Below are 7,292 nucleotides of genomic sequence, written 5' to 3'. Positions count from 1 at the left end.
AGAAGCAGGAGAGCCATCCAACAATATAATGTTGAACACAGGTAGTGCAATCATTTTTATTTTTCTATTATTATTACAGTGTTATATCATTTTTTTAATCCGTGTTGTCTCTTAAACCTCTTACTTGATTACGGTTTTTATGTGTCATGTCTTTATCTCTTTTTTAAAAAACTGGTTCTAAATCATTGATCTTATAATTTTTCTCATCATATCTTTAATCAAAACTAAATTGTGGAAAATAAATGTGTATGTATAGTTATACAGAATTAAGAATAAAACATTCTTCAAAATTTTGAAGTTGTTTGAGACGTATAAAATAGTAAATTCCACTATTAGGTACAATAACTCAACCCTCTGCAGATCTTAGTAAACCTACGCTTATACATGTTCATTTAAAAACGCAAATAAATAAATATGGAACAAACAAAAAAATATATATTCCTCTGGATAAATTTTGGATATACCATACATATACATCTGTATATACACCCTAGATCCTCCATATTCCATTCTTTCTGAAAAAAAAATCTGGTCTAAGAATACTAAAATTAACAAATAATTTATAATTTAAAATTATATATGTATATCCAGATCCATTTTGTGCATATCCTGTAATCCTTCGAATCCTTCCACATTTTACATACCAGGACAGTTGTGACTACAAAATCTATTCAAAATTTCTATAAAGGATAAAGAAGCTTCTCTATATTAAAAAGAAAAGAAAAAAAGTTAATTTCAAAACCCTAAAATGAGAAGGGCATCGCCACTGGTATGCTATGATCCACAGAGAGGAGCAGCACTTCTGTGGAGATTCACTCCTTGCCCGACCTATTTGTTAAAAAATAAAACGAACCAAAACAAAACTGCAACCAAATGGAAGCTTTTAAACAGGGTATCGACATCCATGAATTCATAAAGGATAAAGAAATTCATCAGATATTGGAAACATTGCGATGCTCACAGAGACCGAAGAAATTCATTTGCATGAAAGCTTTAAATCTCAAGAAACGGAAATATGCAAAATATTCTCTGAAATTAAAAACAGAAACAAAATTTTCCTTACGCTTGCCCCGTAATGCTGTATAATTCCATGCTTGCTGCTCTGCTCTTCTTCCCTCAAAACGTATTCTTCATTTTAGGGTTATTATTAGTATCAATTTATTTCTACATAAAATGGTTTTTATATTGTGAACGTGGCAACTTACATGTCCACTATATTGGGTTTCTATAACTGGTTTTCACCTCATAGATCTTAGGTCTAAAACATAAAGATTTTTTAAATTTGTGTAAAATTATGCCTATAAAATATATTGTTATGTAGGTGGCATATTTATATATCTAAATCTATATATAATAATTAAATTTACTTGAAATACAATTTGTTCAGTTGTATTGATAATAATATTATTATAGGAACTATTTAAGAATGTATGGATATAAAAGATATTGTTTTTCATATATAAAATTGGGAAAAGGGTTTTAGACCCTTACAACTTTAAAATGGTAAAAAAGGGGTTTTTGAAATGGTCCCGGTCTTTTTATAAAGTTGTTAGCAAACAACTATATTAGAAGTCATAAAAAAGAACTGTATGATACCATTGCCAAACCTAGTAGGTCGTACACCCCTAATTCAAGTGTGGGACATAGATACATGTTTTGGAAGACCTTTCTTCCTCCTTTGGATTTGGTTTCATGAAAAATCATCATCCAAATCTAGTGAGTCGAGAGAGGGAAGAGGACAAACCTTTTGACACAATGCAGAAAGAGAGGAGTGCTTAACTAAAGAAATCAAACATTGAGTGTACATTGCAACACCAACAAGAGAAGTCACATTGACACCATTTGTGCAAAAGATATTGTAATTATTTACTAGTATAAATATTTTAAATACATCTATTAAAAACAGTGTGAAATTTCATTTCAAATTTATTTTTTCTTAAAATTTTTATTATTATTCATATTGTTTATTTCAAAACATATTTTATTTGTATTTGAAGAATTGTTTTACAATTTGAATATCAAGTTATTAGTACTTGTTATTAGACAATATTGTTGTAATTAGTATTATTTAATCAAGTATCAATAATTATTTTTTTCAATAAATTAGAAATTAGAATTTTTATATATTAGTAAATATTATTTTTCCTAAAGTGAAGATGCAAAATTTTTTAATTGCAATTATTTTAATAGTAATTATTAACAATCTAATTGGTTAATACATTTTAGATCTTATATTGATTAGACGTAAATTTTTACCTCTTATTCCAACCTCAGAAATTGACATTTTTTTTGACTAACTATTGCACCTTTCAATTGAGGTGGTGTTTTTGAATAATTCACACTATAGTCCAAAACTCTTGATATGTTTCTTGGGACAAATTCATGAAACTAAAATTATATTCCCAATTTGAATTCATTTTTTCTCACCCACATTTCTTTTAATGTTTTGAATCATAATGATTATTTAATTTTATAAAATTTAATTTTTATACTAATTCACATCTATTTTTTCTCATTTAATTTCTTTGTTTTTATCTACATCAAAAGGTTTATTGAATTGAATGTTTGTCTTACACTTATCTCTAATATTTATTTTATCTCAAAACCTTTACATTTTTATTTTTTTTCTAATCTCCTACTAATACATACTCTTTTGCTCTAATTGGTGTGAGGTTGAATGGTTTTAGGGTCATATCTAGTCAGTTACTTTTAGTTGTAATTTTTTGGAAATGAGAAACTTGTTTTTTATTTTTGGAGATAGCTTTCTTTATTTCTCTTTTATTTATTTTTTTATTTTTTTATTTCAAGGTTTAGGGTTCCAAAGAAATAGGTTTGAGGTTGTGAGTTCTAGATTGCATGGACATAAACATTGTTGATATGTTGTGGTGCTTCTATGACATTGAATTTGGGTGGGGTAGGCTTTAATATTACAAATTTCATCTTAGGCATTTATCTCAAAAATTATTATCATTAATATCAATTTTTTGAGTTTTATCTCAATTTAGGTTAGGAAGTTATAGATGATGATACCTTAACTTGAACATCTATGGATTAGATTGCTATCAATTCTTAAATTAAATTCTATTAATCAATATTTATAACCCGAATGTTAGCTTGTACATACAAGAGTGGCTCATTAAGAAATTTGAGTTCAAAACTTGGCTTTGAGGAAACTCTCTAGCAAGTCCATGTTGATTGCTACATTATGAGAGATCTAGGTGACTTGGGAATTAGACATAGTTGTAGGAGTAAACAACTAGCCATATAAATGTTAAAATTCAAGTAGGCCTTTATATAACTATAATTAGGATTCTCTTTGCTCCATATAGTTTGTAACAAACACATATTAATTATGGTTTAGTAGAATCAATGTTTTTATGCCCAATAAGTGAATTTTGGTCTATTGAGACTTGTTTACATGAAAATTTCTACAAAAATCACTTACATAATCAAATGGAATTTTCATACCTTATTTAGGTGTGAATAAATTGTCCATCCTTTTTTTGTTATCCTTTCTATCAATTTTCTATGTCTTGGCCCTCAAGAATTTTGAGCTTTTTTTTTCATTTTTAATCGAGTTTTTAATTTGTTATTACATATACTTATTTTGACAATATCATGTTGGTAGGTTGTGTAAAAGGATTTTTTAATCATTATATATTTGATCTATTTATCTTTCTATATAATTGGTTGAAGAAACATTTTTAGATATGTTGTCCTAATATTAATTATGTAAAGGGTATTTGTGGTTCTTCCACATTATATTATTTCTTTGTAGAAGATAATACATGTATCAATGTTATTATATTTTTTGTTTATGTAAGTGGGTGAGTGCAGGATCATGATGGGTCAAATAGTGACAATAGGGGGTAAAAACTGCATTTTACTAAGCTAAAATCAAAAAATAGATATTTGATATTTTGATTGGGTTAGGTGAAAATTGATTTTTTCTTTAATAAAAATAGAAATCCATCTCTAAGAAATGGATATCCATTTCTTTAAAAATAGATATATGCTATGCAAGTCATCAACACTTGACAAAATTAATATCCCTTATTTAAAAATGAATATTCATTTATAAGAAATGAATGTCTATTATTAAAAAATGAATATCCATTTTGTGAGTGATGCAAAATAAAGAAATGAAGTATGGAGAACATATATCCATTTTGGAGATTCAACTTTTTAGCTTAAATCAGCCATAGTCTACAAGTAAGTTAGTTTTATTCCATTTTTTTTCTTTTAGCTTTATTGAATTTTATTCAAAGTTTTTAGTGTAATTTAGGTTTATATTTATAAATTTCAAGAATAGTTAAAAATTGTTAATTTTTAACAAATAGGTTTAAATAGTAGAGGAAGGTCAAAACCCAAACCTTCTCTCACCAAACAATCCTTCACTTGAAGAACAAATTGATAAAAATATTATTTTTCATATAAGAATACTCACAAGCCAACACATCATTCCAAGAATGGTGAGAATATAAGATGTAAGAAAACTCTACTAGCTTGTCATGTGATAAAGCAAAATAATTAGATTTGACTAAAGCCATGCTAGTAGAACAAATTTTCAATCCTAAAATTGGATTACATGTCGATGTAGGTAAGCCCAAATTTTCAATCAAATTTTGCACATATGAGGGCATGACAAGAATTTTTTTGGAGCATTGGTGGGTGGTTTTTGGTAAACTACCTACTAGCAATCTTGATTTCATTTGTAAACTATATGAAAAAAATTGTTTAAGGTTGTCATTTCGAACTATTTAAAATTTAGATATTTCCAAGTAGGTAGAGGAATACCTTAAGATAGACCTGGGGAAATGCAACAAATTAAAGGTCCATTTATTATCCCTCATCCCATTCCTTCACCTCCAATGCCACATGTCATTCTTTTAGATGCAATAAATCAAAGCCTCCATGCTATAAACTCTTTTAATGGTCATTTGATTACACACACTTCTCAATTTGGACAATTTCATGATATTATTACTCTTGATGGATCAATTGATGTTGGTAGACCTACCTCATCTTCGCATGTTTATGTGCCTCATCATTGCACTGTGTGCAATTGTGTTTAGGTCCTCTTAGAGAGACTACTGAGCCATCACTAAATACAATTGAATATTATATACCTCATATGTCACCTTCACAAGATGAGCCAACATTGTCTAAAACATAGGTAGAGGCAGCAAAGGCAAGGACACAAGCAAGGTCATTAAGGGAGAAAGGTCAATATTTCTTATAGGTAAAATTTAAAGTTATTTCGTAGTCCATTTTATTTGATATTACTATAATAAATATTATCAATGTATATAAAGTGGGATAAAAGTTGGTGACAGAGGAGGAGTTTAGAGAAGTTCATCATGGTACTCTTTCAACCATTGCTTTTGGCCTAGACTTGACGATATAATTTTTTTAGATGTATAACCTTTTATTTGTACGAATTTCATGTTTTGTGAGGAATTATATATTAATTTATATCTTGATCTCATTTTACTTTTATAGCCTACTGTAAATGTGAATGAGGGGGCACATTTGCCAATATGTTATAGTAGAACACCCAATCATTTTAAGGGACTATCATTAAGAGAACAACTCTCTGAGTAACCACAAAAGAGTTAGGATAATTGAACTAGATTTTAATTGAATTGATAGTTTAAAGAGCTTCTATTTGATTGTACTAATTTAGATGTTGATTCCAAATTTATTTTGATTATTTGTATGATTGAGATGTTAATTCCAAATTTATTTTAATTATTTACATGCAAGTAGTCTTACTGTCTTGCCATTTTTATACAGGAAATCGAAGTTGGTTCATCCATGATGAATCCTTCTCAAACAATGGAAGAAACCTCATCGAAGGCATATGGTTTCTTGTAGTAGATAAGTTTATATTTTGTGATCTAGATTTTGATTTACATAATTAAACTCTTTGTACAAACTTCCTTTGTCAATTGATAATATATTAATTTATCTCAATATTGTATTACCTATTATAATCTATTCCAAAATTCATCCATTTTTCTCCTCTAAGATTATGCTTCTTTAGGACTCGTGATTTCCCTAAGAGACCTTCATTTGCAAAAGATCTCATAGAAACATATAAAGGATTGAGGTAATCAAGAATTGAATGTTAGTTTTATTGATAGTTTAGAGAAATTTTAGTTCAATATAGTGATTTAGATGTTAATTTGAAAGTTCTAAATTATAGTAGATAAGTTTTTATTTAGTAGTTTAATTTATTTACTATTGAGCTAATTAATCAAATTTGTGGCTTGACTTGTTATTGTGTAGTCAACTTTGCACCCATCAAGTGGCATGAAGAGGCTATATTTTGATGATCCACCAATTTTAGGATTTTCTTGAGATGCATAGTTGTTTAGAATGTACATTTTATATAGATATTGAGATTACATATGCCACATTTTAGAAAAAATGCTTTGAGTTTACATATATGCTAAAGTTGTATTATACACAATTATTAAATACGCTTTTGTATTAAAAATATATACAATATATTTTGTTTCTTGCGTGCATATTTTTATACTTTTAAACTTAATATTTGAATGTATAATCACTTTTAGAATTGTTAAATTGTTAAAAATAACATGCTATAGATTGTTTTCTTGGAATCTTACTTGTCATTAATATGGTTTTCATAGTTAGATATATTATTTTCTCATAAGAACATGTGGCTATTTCTCTATTAAAATACTATATTTAGTAATAATTAATAAAAAAGAAGCATGATGGAAATTACATGAAATATATATGTATCATTTCATTTTAATTCATGCTAAATTATGACATAGTTGTTCAATGTTTATTTATTGTAAATTATACCATGTTATGGAAATGTTAGGCTATTGAGAGATCAATTTGGAATCATAATGTTATATCAAATATGTTGGGTGAAATTTTTTTAAACTTGAGGGAGCTTACAAAATGTGGATTCTCACCATAATGAGTTAGACAATAACTCTTAGAAGGCAAGGTATAATCTCTCCTATTTATAAGGGAAGGCTCCCCCTTTTTACTGCAATCTCTATTTATTCTTAATTTACTTGCTAACTTTACACTATTTTCAGGATGAAACAATAACTTAGTTCTCTTTTTTCAGAACAAGTAATTCTTCAATTCTCTATTTAGAACAAAGAAACAAAACAATCCTAACTTGCAGTAATCTTAAAAATCTATGCTAATTGGGAGCAAAGTGTCCATGAAAGCGCAAGGTCTTTTGTTGTTTCATTTTCCAAAAAATGACTTAAGGGATGAGCCTTTTGTATACAAAAGAG

The 7,292-nt window shown here is 27.8% G+C and overlaps 1 long non-coding RNA gene across 1 annotated transcript; it reads right to left on the bottom strand.

The window, feature by feature from the left end:
• Positions 1 to 436: 436 nt before the first annotated feature.
• Positions 437 to 1,176, bottom strand: LOC131859562 (uncharacterized). The gene is made up of 2 exons (XR_009359235.1): positions 1,064 to 1,176; positions 437 to 863 (listed from the first exon to the last, which is right to left on the bottom strand). It is a non-coding gene; the product is annotated as an uncharacterized LOC131859562 (long non-coding RNA).
• Positions 1,177 to 7,292: the final 6,116 nt, after the last annotated feature.

The sequence above is a fragment of the Cryptomeria japonica genome, chromosome 10 (assembly GCF_030272615.1).
Source record: "Cryptomeria japonica chromosome 10, Sugi_1.0, whole genome shotgun sequence".
Taxonomy (NCBI): domain Eukaryota; kingdom Viridiplantae; phylum Streptophyta; class Pinopsida; order Cupressales; family Cupressaceae; genus Cryptomeria; species Cryptomeria japonica.
Note: the sequence above shows the minus strand (reverse complement) of the source record. Positions and strands in the feature narration are given on the sequence as shown.